At 46.9% G+C, this 22,703-nt stretch overlaps 1 long non-coding RNA gene across 2 annotated transcripts; it reads right to left on the bottom strand.

The window, feature by feature from the left end:
- Positions 1-638: 638 nt before the first annotated feature.
- LOC135821908 (uncharacterized) lies at positions 639-22,672 on the bottom strand. Of its 2 annotated transcripts, XR_010554405.1 has the most exons (4): positions 22,274-22,672; positions 19,749-19,816; positions 12,440-12,598; positions 639-740 (listed from the first exon to the last, which is right to left on the bottom strand). It is a non-coding gene; the product is annotated as an uncharacterized LOC135821908 (long non-coding RNA). The 2 variants fall into 2 exon arrangements; XR_010554404.1 differs by lacking the exon at positions 639-740 and having other exon boundaries at positions 12,160-12,598.
- Positions 22,673-22,703: the final 31 nt, after the last annotated feature.

Raw genomic sequence — 22,703 nt, 5'->3', positions numbered from 1 at the left:
GCTCCTGCATACACCAATCACCTGGTCACCGCGCCTGAAGGGCACAATTTTCACACCAAGGCTCAACTAGAGTGACAGGAACGCACCCAAACAGGCTGTAAGTCGTACCCCGCAGGCACGGTGACCAGGTGACTGGTGTACGCAGGAGCATGTGACCGCTTGTTCAGCCATGTTTATTTGGGATTAGGGGAGAACGCTGCATCGCATCAATCTCGGACCAAAATCAGTCGACTCAGCGTCGAAAAGACTACAACACATGGGCCAATTGCGGTCATCAGTGCTTTCATAAGAACGAAATGGCGCTTTTAGTGACATTTTGCATACAAATCCCCATCTAGTAGGGCGCAGTCACCCAGTTTTGGTGGAAGTGCGCGAGTTAGATTGGGAATAAAGGAGGAAGGGAGCGTCTCAGCTTCCTCGGACCAAGACTATTCGACTCACCACCCCGAAGACTACAACTGGTGAACATTTGATTTTAGGCTTAACTCCCCTTTTCAATCTGGCTTTGGAAATTTTATGTCATTGCTATCAGGTTCAGCTTCATTTTCGCTGTGCTGCGCTCATGAGTCCACAAAGGACGAAACAATTCTGTTCGCAGATTGAGTGAAAAAAATATTATCAATGGTTGTATTTGTTACCTTGTCACAAGGCTGAGTGAAGACATCATGGGAAACGGTTTTGAGGAGAAATTGTAGGACGTCTTGCGAATCTTGTTGACAAGCTGTCCAGCCCAGATAAACCTGCAGTGATTAAAGTCCATGGAAGAGATTACTTTGCGTCTCTTGAGAATAAAAATGTCTTTGCTCATAAAGCAAATGAGAGGGGAAATGCATGCGCACATGCACATGAAAGAGTGAGCGCGTGATAGATACATAGGTAGAAAGATACAAAGGAGTAAGTTTCGCAATTGCCGGCAAAGTGCTCAATGCAAAAAGTGCAGAGCGTTTCACACCGAAAAGAGAAATAGGTCCAGTTTAGATTTGTCGTGGCTCAAAGTTTCATGCCATTGCAATCATCAGGCGACTGATAATAGAAACCTAAGACTAATCATTATTAATCAGATCATACAATGGGATGTTTTGATGGTGCAGAGGTGTGCAAGCTAATTTTCACTTTCGCGCTATACAAGCTGACGCAGGATTTGAAGAAAGATGATATTGGCCTGTATCGTGACGACGGACTTGTAGTATTGCACAGCAACACCGGAAGTGAGGCCGATCGCTCTAGGAAAAGGATGATTCAAACATTAAACGAGTTGGGCCCCGTATTACAATCGAGACAAACTGGAAGATATTCAACTATCTGGATGTGACTCTCAACTTGAATACTGGTCAACAGTACCCGTGCAGAAAGCCCAATGATAACCCTGTATACATTCACTCCAAGTCCAATCATCCGGCCAACATCATAGATCAACTCCCTGCTGCTATAAGTCGCCGGGTGACAGACCTATCACATGACGAGGAGACATTTCATCAGGCCGCCCCTCTTTTCAATGAGGCCCTCCATGCCACTGGATATGACGAGGAGGTGGAATACAAAAGCGAACGGAAAGGAGGGCAGAAGAAGATGAGGAGAAACCATCAGCGCAACGTCACATGGTTCAACCCTCCGTTCAGCAAAAACATACAAACAAATGTGGCCGGAAATTTCTTACACCTTATTGATAAACACTTCCCAAACAGGAACACGGTCAAGGTTAGCTATAGCTGCATGCAAAATATACAAATCAGCAGTGGCGTGCACCGAGTCTTGAAAGGGGGGTTTCTAGAGTTGGTAAATTGTTTCTGGAGACCCCACTGTATAATTATGTATTTGTGCACATGCGCATCCCCGAACATCCCGTCGGAGATAACGGCGAGGGCTAGGGAGGAGGGAGGGGGAGGGGACTCAAGATCAGGGGTGCAGGGCACCAATGAACACTGGTGCTGATGAGATGCGGGGCTCGTCCGACTGCTATCATCAGATCATGCCGGCACAAACGCGTCAGAGAGGGAACCAGGTACACCGGGGGTAGAAAGGATAGAAATAAGAGGAATGGAGGGAGGGGACGATGTTGCATGGAAATGTTGGTACATGTGTAACCGGTAACAGGATTAAACGGGTTACCTCTTACATACCAGCACTTCAAAAAGCATTTGCAAAGAGGGTGCAAAAGTCAATGATTATGTACTCGTATACAATCACATGTTTGTCATATTGAACACGTAAAAGTTTGATAGGCCTAGCCGCCCAGGCTACACTACACTCAGTGTAGACTTCAGTCTATAAGACTAGTATAACACTATGTCTATGGTACTTCACCAGTCCACTCTAGGCATGTTTGTTTCATCAAAACACTGCTTACATTCGACGGATCTTTCTTTCTGTTCTAATGACGAAGTTTTCAGCATGTATTGGCAATGTTCAACATGATTTCAATAAAGAGTTATGGGCCTTGCTTCGATGGAAGCTCGCGGAAGAAAAGCAGAGCCCCGCGTCCTTGAGTCGCGGCCGGAGCAGCGCTTCGTTATGAAGCAGCGCAAGTGGATCATGGACGCACATTTTTACGTCTTTCAGTCGACAACGTTTTTGACGAACATCTCTGCTGCGCACATGAGCGAGAACGAAAGGCTGTGGAGATCTTGATTTGAGTCAACAGTTTGGAAGGAGATATCGTCAATCATATACATGAACTGACTTGCATCGCGCGTGCTTGACTTAAATTTCGAGACAGAGCGGATTTCTTGAACGTCATCGCCAATCCACTAGCGAACCAGAGCTAGAGATCGATCTCTCTGTCGCTACTCTCCACTGAAGAAAGAGAGAATAATGCATTTTGAACTACATGCAAAGCAACTCTCTCTCACCTTGAAATAAGGACATAGTCACTGTACTGTAAACTGCCCGTCGATCGACGCGTATGCAGGATAACCAATCCAGTAGGCGCGCTTTTCCTTCGGCAAGATTGCCCGGAAAAAGGTGGTTTCCAGACTCCAAAAAAACTCATACGGTGCACGCGCCTGAATCATTATCAATACCAATAACAAACGAGTTCTCACAGCGACTACAAGCCAGCAACAACCCCCTGCCAAGACATGTAACTGCCGTAATGTCGCACAGTGCCTCCTTGATGGTGATTGCCTGTCGAGATCAATAGTGTATCAAGCAACAGTAAATGACGACAAAGAGTACATCGGACTGACCGAGCCTCCCTTCAAGGACCGGTACAATAATCATACAATGAGCTTCCGCCACGAACGGTATCAGAACAAGACTGAACTGTCAAACAATGTTTGGAACCTGAAGCGTGCGGGGACGCCATTCTCTGTTCGGTGGCATATTCACACAAGGATACAGGCATACTCCAACAAGTCAAAAAGGTGCAACTACGCAGAATCGGGAAGCTTACAATATTGAACAATGTCAACAACCCAAAGAGACTGAACAGAAGAAACGAACTAGCGTCGAAAATGACGCCATGAAATCAATTCCTACATACAAAACTTCACACCTGGTGTGACATAGTAAAACAAGCAGCAGCCAGTCGCAACTGCCGCGCGAGGACAGTACCCGCCACCGTCTTGACTGGTTTTTGGCAAATATCAATGCTAGTATTATATCTAATAACCATCACAACCATGCCTGGTTTAGCATACGTCAGTGCCAACATTATGGCATTACTTATCCCTTACATCATCCATAACATCTGTGTGATAATGGCCTTCATGCGTGTGTCGCGCAGAGTAATGACAATCTAAGCGCCAAGTATCCCGCATGATCTGATTCATAATGATTAGTCTTAGGTTTTTATTATCAGTGAAAAGAATTCGGGTGGACACACCCATTCCCATAGCGCTGCACATCACATCCGAACCAGTTCCGTTATTTTTACAACGTTTCGGCACTTGGCCATCGTCAGGTAATAACAATGAATACCGTGGAAGCCACACAAGAGCAGTATATACGCAGAGTGTAGCGCCAAAATAGATGCGAATTATGTCACCTACAGTTGTGGCAAGTGAAATCCGACACTTGACATAACGGATTGCACCATGCAGTCTGCAGTCCCTGCAGCCCTGCATACGTACAGTACATGTGTTACATACAATTTTATCTGTCTGATGACAAAACTCGTACTCATCACACTCAAGGTTCAAAAGGTTCTGGAAAAAATGAATGGGGATTGGATACCAATACTCCTTATGTGTACCATGTTTGTGAACTGTGTGTATCTACGCTGTGACCTTTCGATCTGTTTGTGATGCATACGGCTCTATAGTAAAAAGTAGGTGCAGTGCATTACATCATTGGTGTCCATTTGTGGCGCTGTCCCCAATGCCAAGGGTCGGATTTCACTTGCCACAACTGTAGTATGCAGAAGAGGGGGGGGGGACAGGGAGAGAGAAAAGGCGAAATTAGCACATCACGGAGGAGAAGCAGTAGACGGTAGCGCGCATTGTGCTCTGTGAATGGCGTTACGCAGAGTGTTGCGCCAAAAAAATAAAATGATGCTAGTTATGTCACCTCTATACAGAGGGGGGAGAGAAGGTAGAACTGTGCACATCACGGAAAAGAAGAGCGCGCCGTTGTGCTCTACGAAGTGAGGGTACATGCCAAATAATTATGGTGTTAATTCTAGCACATTACAGGAGGGGAGCACGAAACCCCATGTGTCAATGCACTATGAGGTAAAACTTCCATGCCAAACTGTTACCACCAGGGACGCGACGAGGCATCAGGAACAGAATGGATTTGAGTGACCCGCCTCATATTATAATTATTCAGTGATATTGAAGTAGCATTAGGGGAAGCTGAGAAAATTCACAACAAATCCCATCCGGTGCTTATGTTCACATGGGGCTTGGCATCACGAATCTCAATCGCCTCGCGCAGTTTGCGACAGGCTAGATCAGGCTCTCTTCCTATTACTTTAACTGCAGAGAATGCACTTTGCCCGTAGTTAAGCTTGCATCCAGGGTGAGTGGTACGAAAATGTTGGCCCCATGGCTTGTCGAGTTCCTGTCGTCTTGCCTCACCATTTATGTTCTTCTAGGCGAGTTTCCAGAAAGGGACCAGTCTCCCCAACATACTGTTCCGGACATTCTTTGCACTTCAGCTGATATACAACATTCTTCTGCATACATACATCCTGTCCCCCGGATATACACGAGATACACGGCCCCTTTGGGCGACCTCTCTTTTTCGGTGGTAGCGGATTTGCATCCTTGACACATAGAGGAGGAACGAGGGCGGAGTGACACAATGTGCGCCTCAGGCTACCAGTGTGCTCATATACGACTCTAACCGTAATTTTATACTTTCTGATTGCTTTATTCACAGCTTGATGTACTTTATCTGACTTATATGGAAGCTTTAGAAATGCGCAGCATGGGTTGGCATGGCGACGACGCTTTGGCCTTATGGAGGCAGTGCGTGCCTCTTCAATGATTCTCTCTGGGTAATTGTTCAATCTTAATTGCTCATGAACCATCGCTTCACTTTCTGCACGCATTCTGGTATTCGATGAGAGCCTCTGAGCTCTTAGGAATTGTGACAAAGCAACTGCCAATTTGATATGGTGGGGAACTACCGAAGTATAATCAATGAGTAGACCACTAGCACATGCCTTCTGGTACAGCTTGTATGCCAGCTTGCCTTCCTGGATCATAATTGTGATATCCATATAATTTATGGAGCCACTCACCTCGCTGAGCTCATAATTATGTGAAGCTGATACGTGAGTGTGCTGAGTTAAAATGCTGCACAAACCGCATCAAGCTCTCTCTGCCGTGGGTCCATAGCAGCAGGATATCGTCGATGTAGCGTTTGTAGAGGAGCGGTACTAACGGAGGATCCTGCAGAAGCCTGGCCTCAACCGTATGCATGAATAGAATCGCAAATGGGGGTGCAAGATTGTTACCCATTGCAACCCCGTCCACTTGGTGATAGATCTGATGGTCGAATCTGAAATAGTTGTGGCTGAGAACAAACAGCAGCAGATTCCGTACCCCGCTCACACTCAGCCCAAACATGTCGATCCGCTGTGAATACTGCTGCAGCATATCCACCACTGCCTGAACGCCCTCCCGAATAGGTATGCTCGGATATAACCCGACTACATCCATGGACATAACAATGGTGCCATCGGGGGCGTTCAATCCCGGACATGCGTCACAGATGTGGGTTATTGCTTCCGTCGTGTTAGCCAGGTGGGCCGGGACAAATTGAATGAGCTGCTGTAGGATGCGCTCCAATACAATAGATACTCCAGTCGTTGGGCTGTCGCACGCTGCTACCACGGGTTGCAATGGTAAGTTCTGCTTATGGTCCTTTGGAAGACCGTACCACTCGGGGAACTTCGTACTGCTTGCTTGCTAGGATTGACTTTAGGAGTTTTGAATCCATGTTCTTGCACTCTGACAGTATTACTTCTCATGTCTTGGTTTCGTAGGACTCTATGGTCAAATCTACGTTCTCATACATGGTCATGTTTGATAATACTCAAGTATGTCTTCTGCTTTCTGCAAATACAGCTCCTGTCTCATAGCAACGAGTTTTTTACTTTTATCCGATGGTTTGATGATGGTTTCTTGGTCTGTGCGAAGCCGCTTCAGCTCCACCTGCGTCAGATTGGGATTAGAGGGTGTGTGTCTGTCATATGCCCGTAACACCTCGTCGCGGAAGTTGGCCATGTTCCTTTCGTCTTTGTCGTCCATCTGTGGGGGCTGCTTAAAGCCACGCTTCATCAGCTTCCACAATTTCTTGTCCTGTCTGATCTCTGGCGGTGGGTCCTCCTCTTTGAGGTCCACACCCTGAGACTGGGGCTGTTGCCACCGGAGGGTGAACGCCATCCTCTCTACCGATGTCTCAACATCTGTTCGTTCTTGCTTGGTGAGCCTCCCCTTCGACGGGACAAAGCTAGGTCCATGTTCCAGCAGACGCCTTGTCTGGTCGGACACACAGTCGTCCACCACCAATGCCCGCTCATGGACTGGCTCAGCATTGGCCGTATGCCCACTGGGTGATGCAACACCAACGGCGGCAACAGGAGTTGGGCCGCGGGGTGAGCTGTTGGTTCCCGCCACACGTTGATCCGCCTCTCGAAGTCCAGAAATCTTCCGATTTAGTCTGGCGTTGGAACTTATTCGTTCTTCGGAAACCACTGCACGTTGAAGAGAACGGATCAATAGGTAGTCCGACTGTGTAAACGTCCACAGTTGCTCTCTGGACTGCTTGTATCGCCTCCCGCGGTAATCTTTCTCTGCGCATTTGTCTTCGATGGCATCGCAGAGAAGACGGCCGCAGTACTGATGTCTCCTGTGTTCTCTGATCGTCTTGTGACTCGTTGATGCTGGCTTCTGCACACAATTCGAAATGAATCTGGGGATCAATCCCTCTCCCCGGCACTGCAAAAGAAAAGACAATTGACACTCGCTCCTCTGCAGCTTCCAAGACCATTGTACAAACCGCCACGCTGCCTCCCTCCGGGAAGAGGAAAACCAAGTTTGAAGAAGGGCTGAGGCTTCCTGCAGCTTCATCTGTGAAAAGAATTCGGGTGGACACACCCATTCCCATAGCCCTGCACACCACATCCGAACCAGTTCCTTTATTTTTACAACGTTTCAGCACTTGGCCATCGTCAGGTAATAACAATGAATACCGTGGAAGCCACACAAGAGCAGTATATACGCAGAGTGTAGCGCCAAAAAAGATGCGAATTATGTCACCTAGCACTTGGCCATCGTCAGGTAATAACAATGAATACCGTGGAAGCCACACAAGAGCAGTATATACGCAGAGTGTAGCGCCAAAAAAGATGCGAATTTTGTCACCTAGCACCTAGTGCTAGGTATATACTGCTCTTGTGTGGCTTCCACGGTATTCATTGTTTTTACCTGACGATGGCCAAGTGCCGAAACGTTGTAAAAATAACGGATCTGGTTCGGATGTGATGTGCAGCGCTATGGGAATGGGTGTGTCCACCCGAATTCTTTTCACAGATGAAGCTGCAGGAAGCCTCAGCCCTTCTTCAAACTTGGTTCTCCTCTTCCCGAAGCGAGGCAGCTAGCGGTTTGTACAATGGTCTTGGAAGCTGCAGAGGAGCGAGTGTCAATTGTCTTTTCTTTTGCAGAGCCGGCGAGAGGGATTGATCCCCAGATTCATTTCGAACTGTGTGCGGAAGCCAGCATCAACGAGACACAAGACGACCAGAGAACACAGGAGACATCAGTACTGCCGCCGCCTTCTCTGCGATGCCATCGAAGACAAATGCGCAGAGAAAGGTTACCGCGGGAGGCGATACAAACAGTCCAGAGAGCAACTGTGGACGTTTACACAGTCGGACTACCTATTGATCCGTTCTCTTCAACGTGCAGTGGTTACCGAAGAACGAATAAGTTCCAACGCCAGACTAAATCGGAAGATTTCTGGACTTCGAGAGGCGGATCAACGTGTGGCGGGAACCAACAGCTCACCCCGCGGCCCAACTCCTGTTGCCGCCGTTGGTGTTGCATCACCCAGTGGGCATACGGCCAATGCTGAGCCAGTCCATGAGCGGGCATTGGTGGTGGACGACTGTGTGTCCGACCAGACAAGGCGTCTGCTGGAACATGGACCTAGCTTTGTCCCATCGACGGGGAGGCTCACCAAGCAAGAACGAACAGATGTTGAGACATCGGTAGAGAGGATGGCGTTCACCCTCCGGTGGCAACAGCCCCAGCCTCAGGGTGTGGACCTCAAAGAGGAGGACCCACCGCCAAAGATCAGACAGGACAAGAAATTGTGGAAGCTGATGAAGCGTGGCTTTAAGCAGCCCCCACAGATGGACGACAAAGACGAAAGGAACATGGCCAACTTCCGCGACGAGGTGTTACGGGCTTATGACAGACACACACCCTCTAATCCCAATCTGACGCAGGTGGAGCTGAAGCGACTTCGCACAGACCAAGAAACCATCATCAACCATCGGATAAAAGTAAAAAACTCGTTGCTATGAGACAGGAGCTGTATTTGCAGAAAGCAGAAGACATATTATCGAATATGACCATGTATGAGAACGTAGATTTGACCATAGAGTCCTACGAAACCAACACACGAAAAGTAATACTGTCAGAGTGCAAGAACATGGATTCAAAACTCCTAAAGTCAATCCTACCAAGCAGTACCAAATTCCCCGAGTGGTACGGTCTTCCAAAGGACCATAAGCAGAACTTACCATTGCGACCCGTGGTAGCAGCGTGCGACAGCCCAACGACTGGAGTATCTATTGTATTGGAGCGCATCCTACAGCAGCTCATTCAATTTGTCCCGGCCCACCTGGCTAACACGACGGAAGCAATAACCCACATCTGTGACGCATGTCCGGGATTGAACGCCCCCGATGGCACCATTGTTATGTCCATGGATGTAGTCGGGTTATATCCGAGCATACCTATTCGGGAGGGCGTTCAGGCAGTGGTGGATGTGCTGCAGCAGTATTCACAGCGGATCGACATGTTTGGGCTGAGTGTGAGCGGGGTACGGAATCTGCTGCTGTTTGTTCTCAGCCACAACTATTTCAGATTTGACCATCAGATCTATCACCAAGTGGACGGGGTTGCAATGGGTAACAATCTTGCACCCCCATTTGCGATTCTATTCATGCATACGGTTGAGGCCAGGCTTCTGCAGGATCCTCCGTTAGTACCGCTCCTCTACAAACGCTACATCGACGATATCCCTCTGCTATGGACCCACGGCAGAGAGAGCTTGATGCGGTTTGTGCAGCATTTTAACTCAGCACACCCAAGTATCAGCTTCACATAATTATGAGCTCAGCGAGGTGAGTGGCTCCATAAATTATATGGATATCACAATTATGATCCAGGAAGGCAAGCTGGCATACAAGCTGTACCAGAAGGCATGTGCTAGTGGTCTACTCATTGATTATACTTCGGCAGTTCCCCACCATATCAAATTGGCAGTTGCTTCGTCACAATTCCTAAGAGCTCAGAGGCTCTCATCGAATACCAGAATGCGTGCAGAAAGTGAAGCGAGGGTTCATGAACAATTAAGATTGAACAATTACCCAGAGAGAATCATTGAAGAGGCACGCACTGCCTCCATAAGGCCAAAGCGTCGTCGCCATGCCAACCCATGCTGCGCATTTCTAAAGCTTCCATATAAGTCAGACAAAGTACATCAAGCAGTGAATAAAGCAATCAGAAAGTATATAATTCCGGTTAGAGTCGTATATGAGCACACTGGTTGCCTGAGGCGCACATTGTGTCACTCCGCCCTCGTTCCTCCTCTATGTGTCAAGGATGCAAATCCGCTACAACCGAAAAAGAGAGGTCGCCCAAAGGGGCAGTGTATCTCGTGCATATCCGGGGGACAGGATGTATGTATGCAGAAGAATGTTGTATATCAGCTGAAGTGCAAAGAATGTCCGGAACAATATGTTGGGGAGACTGGTCCCTTTCTGGAAACTCGCCTGGAAGAACATAATGATGAGGCAAGACGACAGGAACTCGACAAGCCATGGGGCCAACATTTTCGTACCACTCACCCTGGATGCAAGCTTAACTATGGGCAAAGTGCATTCTCTGCAGTTGAAGTAATAGGAAGAGAGCCTGATCAAGCCCGTCGCAAACTGCGCGAGGCGATTGAGATTCGTGATGCCAAGCCCCATGTGAACATAAGCACCGGATGGGATTTATTGTGAATTTTCTCAGCTTCCCCTGATGCTACTTCAATATCACTGAATAAATATGATATGAGGCAGGTCACTCAAATCCATTCTGTTCCTGATGCCTCGTCGCGTCCCTGGTGGTAACAGTTTGGCATGGAAGTTTAACCTCATAGTGCATTGACGCATGGGGCTCCGTGCTCCCCTCCTGTAATGTGCTAGAATTAACACCATAATTATTTGGCATGTACCCTCACTTCGTAGAGCACAACGGCGCGCTCTTCTTCTCCGTGATGTGCACAGTTGCACCTTCTCTCCCCCCCCTCTGTATAGAGGTGACAAAACTGGCATCATTTTATTTTTTTGGCGCTACACTCTGCGTAACGCCATTCACAGAGCACAATGCGCGCTACCGTCTGCTGCTTCTCCTCCGTGATGTGCTAGTTGCGCCTTTTCTCTCTCTCTGTCCCCCCCCTTCTGCATACTAGGTGACATAATTCGCATCTTTTTGGGCGCTACACTCTGCGTATATACTGCTCTTGTGTGGCTTCCACGGTATTCATTGTTATTACCTGACGATGGCCAAATGCCGAAACGTTGTAAAAATAACGGAACTGGTTTGGATGTGGTGTGCAGGGCTATGGGAATGGGTGTGTCCACCCGAATTCTTTTCACAGATGAAGCTGCAGGAAGCCTCAGCCCTTCTTCAAAATTTATATTATCAGTCGTTTGATGATTGCAGTGGCATGAAACTTTCAGTCACGACAAATCCAAACTGGGCCTATTTCTCTTTTCCGTGTAGATAGAAAGATAGAAAGATGGAGGGATTAATGGATGGTTCGATGGATGCATGGAGGGAGGGGGAGGGATGGAGGGAGGCAGGCAGGCCGGCAGGCAGATAGGTAGGTAGGTAGGTTGCCAGCAATTGCCAAAATTACTCCTTTGTACTTCCTCAGGAAACAAAAACTTCGTGACTTTTTCACATGATGTGAATCATGCCTTCCTACTGTTCCAAAATGTCATCTGTTGATGTTTCAGGCGGACATAGCCACACAGCGAGCGACAGAACAGAAGCGAAAATCAATGAAAAAGTCACAAAGTTTTTGTTTCCGGAGGAAGTAGATAGATAGATGGATAGGTAGAGAGATACACAGATAGATAGAGAGATAGAGAGGTACATAGATATCACCCCAACCCCCATACACACAGACCCTCCCCCTCCCCTCCCCCCCCCCCCCACACACTCACACACTCTCCCTCTCTCTCACACACTCACTCTCTCTCACACACACACACACACACACACACAAACGCACACACACGCACAAACACACACACACACACGCACATACAGACACACACACATACACACACATACACACACACTCTCTCTCTCTTTCTCACGCACACACACACGCACACACACACACACACTCAAAGACGCACAACCAGACCTAACAACACCAGCCCCAACACATGTCCTTGACGACAGTCTCAGCACATGTCTGGTAATAGTGAGAGATTATCCGGCTCATTCGTGAGAACAAATATAGCGTACCTCATACTCGTATTCCATTGAACACTACTTCAGACGGAAAACTTCTGCAGTAAATGTTATATATTTGTCCTTTCTTGGTAAGCAGCAGGTTTCGGGCTGTTTATCAATAAAGCAATTCCACCTTCACCACATGCGCTCTCTGGCTTTCTTGCCAATAGAAAAACAAATGCATGTGAAAAGAAATGCAAATGTGCAGGCTGCGGACGGATTTACGGAATATGCTTCATACTCACCAGAAATGACACTCTGGAATATCTGGAACTTCGATGGTATTCATTGAAAGCAAGATCAATAACCTGGCCGTTCACAAGAAGCTTGGCCTCTATCTCTTCAGCCTTGTCCCGTACGCACAGGTCCACAAGCTCATTTTGGAAAGATGCCATTCTGTGAGCCTGAACAAAAACAGATCAATGTTCTCTTTAAAGCATTTATTGCCGGCTACTTTTCTTAGTTTGACCACTCTGGCGCTAAAGCGACGAGCTACCTCTAAAATGCCCCCCCCCCCCCACTTCATGGTTCGCGGCTGTAGTTATTATCATGTACACTTGTATTACTATTAGGTCACTGCGCTACTACATGTATATACCGTCAGCTGTAATGATTCTATATACATCCTTTTCCTGTGGTATTTGTTTTTAAACAAATAAAGGTAAATGGGCCAGTGCATGCGAAAACGTGTCTTCGGGGGGAACCGATTTCTTTCAGAATTTTGAGAAAATCGCCCAGAAGGAAGAGTTATATTTTTTTGTGGCTCGATCGCGGATCTTGTCTACATTCCTAATCGATCTCAAGACGACAAGAGAAACGACAAGCGATCGACTTGCAGCAATCATCATGGACGTGGCGGCGCAGGAGGAGTTGGAAGTAGCACTTGAGGAAGGGACTCGGAGTAGACACACTCGCGGCAGACGCCGAGCAGCACGTCGGTTGAGCTGTGCCGCTCGCGTGATTATCGTCGGCACGTCCGAAGACATCGGCAAGGTTTACTGTCGACGAGAAAGACGACAATTATTTATTTGGCGAGTCGTGAGTCGGAGCAGTGGGAAACTAGCAGCTGTACTGCTCACAGTGACTCTGACGAAGCCCCAGCTAAGCGTCCGGGAGTGAAAGACTCCTGCGTTGAGGTTGAAGGCGAGTCGAGAGCGGATGAATTAGGCGGAGATTCTGTGGACTCTGCAAGCGACGATGAGCAGGACGCGCTTCAGAGCATTGCCTCTGTGGACTCACTGATTCTCGAAGGCTGTGGCTGCGTTCGAAACTACCATTTCAGCAGCTTCCCGTCGAGCGCAATCCTCCATTACGACGATGAAATCCAAGGACCTCGGCATTTTTTTATATTGGTGTGCTGGCTGCGCTGCACTCATGACGATCCTGTCGACTGTCGTGCATCAGTCGACAGCTTCCACAACGGAACAGACGCTCATCACATTTGGATAAACTGTGATGGGATACATTGTGGGTGGAACAGTGTTTATTCAGCTCTATGATTGTGGTTGGCAGAACCTAACTGTGTGCAAGTGGACAAGGAGAACAATAGCTGTAATCCTGGTGCACATGGATATCTGGCAATGTGCCTTGGAATAAATTTAGTGCAGAAGTGGGAAACAGAGCAAAGCAGTTTATTCTGAACTACAGCTGAGAGTTCAGCCTCCCGCTGTCTGCTGCACCAAGAGGGAGAGGGGGGGGGGGGATCTCCCATAAACTTACCTACATCTGTCGCCTACAAGTTTGTCCTTTAGGAACATGTCGAGCAGTCTGGTGAATCGCAAATCTTGGGTTACCGTATATTTTTGTATCTGTGGACTAAGAAGTGTAAGTCCATCGTGTTGATGACTCGACGGATGGATATGTGCAACAAGTGTGAGCTGCCCCAGGACGATATTCGTTCGCCTCGTGCATAGGATGAAAAGAATTCTGCAACAGAGCCACTCCGTGACCATGTTGTCTTTGCACAAAAAGAAAGCGAGTTCTTGTTAGCTCAACGTCACAAGAACTTGCTGGACAATGTTGCCCAGTTTTGACTGGAGAACACGGCAGCCTTCATGAAATGTCTTGGCCAATTCTAAAGGCTGATATGCAAAACTGTTGCTTCTTTCAGTGACACTGTAGATAATGCATTTTATCACTCTCTTATTATTGACCCCCACAGAAACTTGTGATCTCTAAGCGGTCAAATATCAGCATATATTGACCGCTTATATTGACCACTTATTATTGACCACTTAGCCCGAGGACTTAGAACTTTTTCCTCAACTTAGAAAAAAATCAGAACTGAAAGAAGAAAAATCTGAAGCCAAATGCTAGGATTTGAACCCAAACTGTCAGATTCTCAGTCAAAGAACTTGGGGAACATACTACAAGAGACAACTGAAAAATTTGGTTTACACAGAAGTAATGTCCAATGTAAACGGCATATGTACATACTATTATACTATTACAATAGTATTCCTTTCTTCCTATAGCAAAGCAAAAACAGTTTTAGGTATGCTATGTTGTGTTAAATCTATTATTGCCCTCATAATCGGTCAATATATGAAATATAGACCTCGTAAAAGACCTCGGGGGACCTCGGTCTTTTACTCGTTCCATATTTCATATATTGACCTCTTTAATCGTGCAATAATAGATACATACAAGGCATATTCTATGTTGGACAATGCCATAGAAATCATGGTCTCTATGTACTTTCAAATGTGATATCCAACTTTATCTTCCACAGAGGTGTTCTCTAGACCCCTGTGATTGATTCTCAAGAAAGAAAAAAATTCCAAAAATTTGCCCTTAGACACGGTATTGCATGCACTGGCCCAAATAGTTTATATTTTGTAGTTAGCCATTTCCAGTTATATTTATTCCCGTAGCTATGCAGAAGACGTTACTTCAGTAACGTCTGGCGCGAACCAGGGTCCACACAGCTTTAATTTGGTATTTGTTTGTTTGTGTCACGCCTGGCGCTATCCCGTATCTGGCCCGTACCGTACCATCAAACACAGCTGGCCACAAACAGCTGGCCACAATATTCAAATAGGGCTTTCAAATGCAAGATCATAACGTGAAGCAACTTGGAAGAATGTGTATGAATGGGGAATGCATGTAGGGCGATAGCGCGGGTTAGAATCCCAGGTTATGCCTTAAAAAAAATAGGAGAATTGAAAAATTTATAACATCCCTATACTTTTTTGCCTAGGTCATCAAGGTGGTAGACGGTGTCGTATTACCCTGTCCCGTACCTGTCCCGTACCAACAAAAACGGCTGGCCACAAACAGCTGGCCACGATATTCAAATAGGGCCTTCAAATGCAAGATCATAACGTGAAGCAACTTGGAAGAATTAGTATGTATGCGAAGTGTATCGGGGGATGCATGCCTGATGCAGGGCGAAAGTGCGGCTTCGAATCCCAGGTTATGTCTTGAAAAAAATGATAACATCCCTATGCTTTTTTTTTGCCTAGGTCATCAAGGCAAAAAAGCATAGTGTAGGGCCCTGAGCTTCCAAGCTCTCTCGTTGAAGTAAATAGCTGACATTTGGTGTGTTTTTAGGATTGTCTTATTCATTCCCTTTTGCCTATCCTGCAGTTGCATGCGTGTGTGCTCCTCATTGGCTTCGCTCGTTCCTCTTTTCTTTTGTTCATTTGGCTTATGCGAAGGCTAGCCAAGCTGGCTTGGCGATGTTAAAGGGAACAAGCATAATAATAGAATGAAGTAGAGGTTGCGACTTCAGCGACGATTTTTTAGGAATGAGTTTGATCCCACACTGGAGCTCACGCTATTCCGCCGACTTGACTTGACACTTGACTGACGACTCACGACTGCCATCCGGAGCACACGAGAAATCCATCGAATCTTCGACTCGGCAAACCTGCAAGAAAGCACCACTCCCTGCTCAATACCCAGTGTTTCGGGGAATTCACCCCTCATCAGTTGAGCTTGAGTAGGCTGAGGAAGATTGTGCCTGAAGAGCACCACTTATCATCGCCGAAGTCGCAACCACTATTTCCTTCTACACTGTATTGTGCCCAGCTCGGGCTGGCGACTAGCTGATTTGGAGGTGACAGCGTTGTGAATGGTCCAGGGCCCTCTACGTCTGTTCTCACCCTCCAGGAGCGACACTGACTCACGCTGTTATCTGGTGTTCACGAAGTGTTTGTCGCGCTGGAAACGGGGCGTCTCTGTAAATTTGTATCCCTGGTGATGTTTGTGCCTCGAGAGCACTAAATAAGTGGTGCTCTTCAGGCACAATCTTCCTCAGCCTACTCAAGCTCAACTGATGAGGGGTGAAATCCCCGAAACACTGTGTATTGAGCAGGGAGTGATGCTTTCTTGCAGGTTTGCCAAGTCGAAGGTTCGATGGATTTCTCGTGTGCTCTGGACTGGATGGAAGGCGTGAGTCAGTCAAGTGTCAAGTCAAGTCGGCGGAATAGCGCGAGCTCCAGTGTGGGAGCAAACTCATTCCTAAAAAGCATAATAATTAGGGCTGAGTCGGGTAGCATTTTCCTCGGGTATTGGGTCCGGGTAGTTTTGCACGGGTAGCACGGGTACCCGATCGGGTAATGTTCCCATGGTAAGACCACAATGCACACCGGCCCCTTCCCTTACAGGCTGGGTAGACATGCGTGAATTATTTACACACGTGCACTGTAGACCTCTCTCTCTCTCTACTCATTCTACATGATGTCATCTGCGACTTCGGGTTTTCGGGTACGATTCGGTACCCGTCTACCCGAGGTCCTCACGGGTAGCAAGGGACTGGATGGAAGTCGTGAGTCAGTCAAGTGTCAAGTCAAGTCGGCGGAATAGCGCGAGCTCCAGTGTGGGAGCAAACTCATTCCTAAAAAGCATAATAATTAGGGCTGAGTCGGGTAGCATTTTCCTCGGGTATTGGGTCCGGGTAGTTTTGCACGGGTAGCACGGGTACCCGATCGGGTAATGTTCCCATGGTAAGACCACAATGCACACCGGCCCCTTCCCTTACAGACTGGGTAGACATGCGTGAATTATTTACACACGTGCACTGTAGACCTCTCTCTCTACTCATTCTACATGATGTCAACTGCGACTTCAGGTTTTCGGGTACGATTCGGTACCCGTCTACCCGAGGTCCTCACGGGTAGCAAGGGTACCCGACTACCCGTGCATACCACTAATAATAATAATAATAATAATCAGACGTGCTCTCTTAACCCTTTGCATGCTGAGCCCCCTTTCTCCAATCCACTGGCTTTCCAGCGCACTGACTCTCTTGGTGGAGTATGCACTCACAGCTCCGAACGAAATCTATTCTCATTTCACTCCACCTTGATGGATTTTCATCGTCCTTGGCTCGTTGGAAAGATCAGGACCAAGCGAATCCATCCTGGCAGCTCTCAGCTCCATAGACACATCATGGCCACTTCCACGTCCTCTCCAAACTACTCCACCCTGCCTCGGAACGGCACAACAACTCAATTTCACATTCTTGTTCGGCTTCTTGCCGAACAAGAATGCAAAGCTCAGATCCAAGCGCTTCATTTGATGTCAATCACGCATGCGCCGTGCCAAAGGTTCACTCTGGGCCGTGATTTCCGTGTTCATCTTGTCGCCGCTCAATGAATTCTTATCCTATTGCGAAGAACGTTATATCGCCGGAAAGATGAGGTCAAGACCTTTCCAACGGTGTATTGATTGTCGCGATGCATTTATGTTTGACGAAGTTACGAAAGTTTGTACACTGGTCTATGCACTGCGATATATCGCGCGAATGTTTTGCGAGTAAACTCGTACATAGTGGATCAGGTCATGCATAAAATGCGAGTTAACTCGTACTCAGCACGCAAAGGGTTAATGTCTGTGGTGCTCGTAGCTGTACTGGTGAGGCCTTTATGGCCGAAACAGCTTGCTGTCTATAGCATTGCTTAAATATTTATCTATGCTGATGGGTCGTTGATTTGATTTTGATTTTATCATCTACTTGGTCCGACTTATTAAAATGTGCGCTTCACTTCAAAACTCAAGCATTTGTACAAATGAGCACTAGAACTAAAAAATCAACCAAGAAACGGTATATAGATAACTACTGTATTATCTCTTGGGCGGACCTTCTAGTTTCCATCGCTGCTGGTGTCTCCGTGCGCATCGGCAATTGCGCCACCCTGCAAAACACCGACAGTTCTTTTATCTCCTTCAAGCAATGCTGCCCTTCCTTGATTTTTTCAATCCATAGGCCCGGTTTTGACGACCGCCTTTGCATCTCCCGCGCGCAGTGCAACTGCGAGAAAGGTGGCTGTCGGGCTTTTCACCCGGCGTTCCCACGAACTGGATGACGCGATGCTTGTGCTGCTGAACAAGTTTCTGCATGATGTGTTTGCTGAAATTCTACCCAGGAAACAGCGACTCCAGCGATTTCAATACACCAGGAGGGAATCGAGAACGATCGCCCAGGAGTTTCTGGTGCTATCTGTAACTTTGTGGCTCCTTGGCTCTTTTTCTAAATAAATTAATCCTTGGCTCTCCATGCAAGTCCAATTTCAAATAAGGGTTTAACTATGAAGGTGTGTTTCGATAATGGACTCGGATGAAGAGCAAAGGAAAACTGATTGAAAAGAAAAAAGGACCAAGGAACTACAAGTTACGCTGTAATGTCCACTAACACCATCAGTAACTAAACAATCAGCTCATGCGATAACATTGCACGACACTGACCGACTGTACTGACGTTCTACAACTAACTACCTAACAGCTCCAACACATCTTGGATGCGCACTCCAACAGCCTTCCAACTTGGACGGTTCTAAGTTATATGATAACATTGTCCAATGGTCTTGCCAGTATCGTCATTGACATGCATGAACATCCGCCAACGTCCTTCACAGCTGAGACTTTCAGCCGTACTTTCAGATTTCTATTTACTAATGGGGTTTATGTACCACCCGGACTCGTTACAATGAGGGAGTACCTGAAGAGCAACTTGTAGTCCCTTGGTCCTTTTTCTTTTCTACAAAGTGTTTCAATCCTTCCATTTTTCGGGACTGACATGATTCTGGTAGGAAACAGCCGTTCAATTTTGAACAACATCAATACACTACCAGCATTACCGGACATGGCAAAAACTATATTTTCTCTCCAAGTTGGCTCCTCTTATCTCTGGGTCGTCCTCATTCACCCACTATGACCGTTTGGTCGAGAAAACCTTTTCTTAAGGTATTAGTCAAGACAAAACATCGCCAAAAATTCTCACTGAAACACCTTCAGACAAGGTACAAGAACGGGGGCCACCACGCAAGTTTTACATGTGCATCGATGTTTCGTCGTACATGACTAGAATCACGACATAGCAGTTGTGCGCTCTAGGATTTCAGGTATGCATTGCAGTAGGAAAATCAAGAATCGAAAAAAAGTTATCTTTGGGGCGTGGCTGCGGGCTTCCAGTACCTGAAAAATGCATGATGCAACGGCGTATGCGCACGACGTACGTGGACTCTTAGCAACATGAGTGATAATTTGAAGGCCATACAATTGGTGTACAATGCGCATGTGGAGTTTGAACTAAATCACTAATGAACATACCGAAAGCTTACTGACCCGACATCTGACACGCCAATCAGCCACTTCCCAATGGTGCAATTTCCACAGATCTGGAAACACCATGACAGCAGGAAATATGGCAGTCAGAAGACCAGGAGACATACAATATGTTACAACTGCTTCCTACCAGCCTCTGTGCTCTGAGGACCCAATAACCAAGGCAGTTTCATTTTCAAATTCACTGCTGTTTTGTGCGTTAGCTGGAAAAAGCGTGCAATTGCTCCTTGTAATGACGCCATTTTCCGATTGATCTTGTTCTCTATATTCTTTCTTTCTCTCTCGCTTTCCATGGTTTGTGATGGCTTTCGATTCTGCCATGACTGGCTCTCAGCCAACCTACCAGTGTCATTATTGGTAGTCAGTTGTCATGTCAGCAGATGTGGTATTTGTTGAACACATGTAGATAGATAAATTCACGAGCTCATCATGGTCATTACTGTACATGTGAAGAGCTGGAAGGCAAAACCCGCTACATCCCTTAACTTAACTTAATTGACCACTTTTAGAATTGGGTACCTCAACTTGAACTTTCCAAATACGATCTCTTCGTTGCACAGGTCACTTCAAGATAAATAAAGAATTGAATTCACCAAATTTTCGGGTATGGCCCATCCTCAGGGTGAAAGCATTCAACTAATGCCAACAAAAACTGAAACGAGTAGATATGCAGTGTGGTGCTGTAGGAAGGCGATGAGAAGAGTGTGGAAAAAAGGAGCTAAAAATGTGTGTATGCGTGTAGGCTAGCTGTAATGGTGAAAGGTGTCGGGAGAAAGGGAGGGAGGAAAGGACAGAAGTTTAGAGCTGTATCTATATCGATTATGATATCGATTACTGCATCCTAGAAATGTGCGGGTGCAGAAAGTCAGTTTATTATTATTATATTATTTTTTTACTATACACAGCCCTACTAGAATTGAAAGCATGTGCATAACAAGAAACGAGGAAAAGGACAAAGTACCGTATTTGTCGGAGTATAGTGCGCACCTTTGTATAACGCGCACCCCCAATCTTCATTGGGGGTGCGCACTTCAATCTTCATTGAAGTACATGCATTTCACATTCGAAACCTAGTGTGCACCTGCGATTTAGGGCCTAAAATAGCACATCTAAAGTGCGCACTATACTCCGGAAAATACGGTATATTGCACATGTGTACATGCACTGTTGATCTAAAATGTACGTAAAAAAACAATTATCGTATCCTACTACTGCAGATACAGGTGTTCATGTAGCCGTGAGTCCGTTCACACATTCATTTATGCGCTGCAGCGCGCTGGTCGCAACGGATCATGTGCACTGCCTGCAGCCACGTTTCGTTCTGTACGCCCTGAGGACACCGGCCTCGGTCAATCGACTGGATTTCCATATCCGCGACAGTACATGACAATCTTGCGCAAGTGTTTTTATTATTTTTTTTATCTTTAGAATCGTGTAATCGAAACAGACAGCATAATCGAAATCGCTTCGTTGTAATCATCGATTAGACGGATAACCGATATAATTGTTTCAGTCCAAAAATCGATAGTCGAATTGATACAAGGGTAGGTTAACCGATAGTTGAAAAGTGTAATAGTTTCACCCCTAAATTTTTTATAGTGATGCAAGTTTCGAATTGGGCTGGTCTTGATCCCAACATTCTTACTACATGACAATTGTTTTAGGAATGAGCTCCTTGAGCCTCTTGTACGGGCGAAATAACACATTTCTGCAGCATGAACACAATTGCAGAAAACGAATCATGGGATATAGTAATGATTATACGGATCACTGCAGGTTCACTGAATGCCTGCCTCAGCCACCACCAGCACTGCAGGGGACTCAGGCACGGCAGGAGCAAACATGCTCCTTGAGCCACGCAGGCACATGGCACCACAACGAACCAGGGCAAACCCAAGGCGGCAGCGCAGCAAGAAGATAATCTGCACGTATGGTTCCTTGCTCTTCTCAGCCAGGAGAGAGTCGACCCGCGAGAAAAGCGCATTGGCATGCTTGCCATAGCCACCAGAGGCAGAAAGCACAACGGGCACGAAGGAGGCATGCTCGACTTCGCGTACTCGCTCTTCGTACTTCCGGCGCTTTTCCTGTTCATGGCGTCTGTAGCTAGCAGCGAGGGAGGTGGCACGACTCGAAGACGCGAAAGGGTTGAACACCCGTGCATCAATACAGATGCGCTCGAATCGGCCACTAGCCGCAACTTCCAGCCGAACTTGCTCCTCCGTGACAGCTGTGCGATGGCGCTACATGACAACTCGGATCCTTCAAACATGTAAATATGTACATGTACAAGCCATGCAACTGCTAATGCTTGTATTGTTTTAGCGTGCATGGCGCGGACAACAGACCATGCACTTTGTGGGATAGATAAACTAAGCACCGCTGCTGTAGACAAGCTGGCCAACGTTTCATTTCATCCCCTTCAAAATAATTCACACTCTGCCTGATAAACTCCGATCTCATGATTTGAATGGAATTATTATAATTATAAAACAGGCAAATTCGGACCGTACCTCGTCAACAGTATGTGGATCACGAAGGAGGTGGAGACCACGGTGTGTAGTTCCCGCGCGGTTCACTACCGCGCACCTGCCAGCTGCAAAACTAACTTTATGGCTTCTCCCAATGGTGCAATTCTCCGCTCAATATGTTACAAGACCGCTGGCTATACCGCTGGCTGAGTGCATCGCCTAGAACACTCTGCCAACACCGATCGAATTGAATCAGTTGTAGTCTACAAAGGGCATGCTGATGCGCGTGTCCGAACAAACGAGCTGTCCAGACCCTACACTCTCGTTCTGCAACAAACTGAGAGCTGTGTGACAAGCTATCAGTATGGTAGGGCTAATGCCTGATCGGAGGTGCGGACGAACCAACAACGATGCATACACGTACACAGCGCTTTGCAACTCCGTGGCGAAGGGTAAAATCAAATAATAATTA

This window comes from Sycon ciliatum, chromosome 7, assembly GCF_964019385.1.
Source record: "Sycon ciliatum chromosome 7, ocSycCili1.1, whole genome shotgun sequence".
Classification (NCBI taxonomy): domain Eukaryota; kingdom Metazoa; phylum Porifera; class Calcarea; order Leucosolenida; family Sycettidae; genus Sycon; species Sycon ciliatum.
The sequence above is the reverse complement of the archived record's forward strand: the minus strand, read 5'-3'. Positions and strand labels throughout refer to the sequence as shown.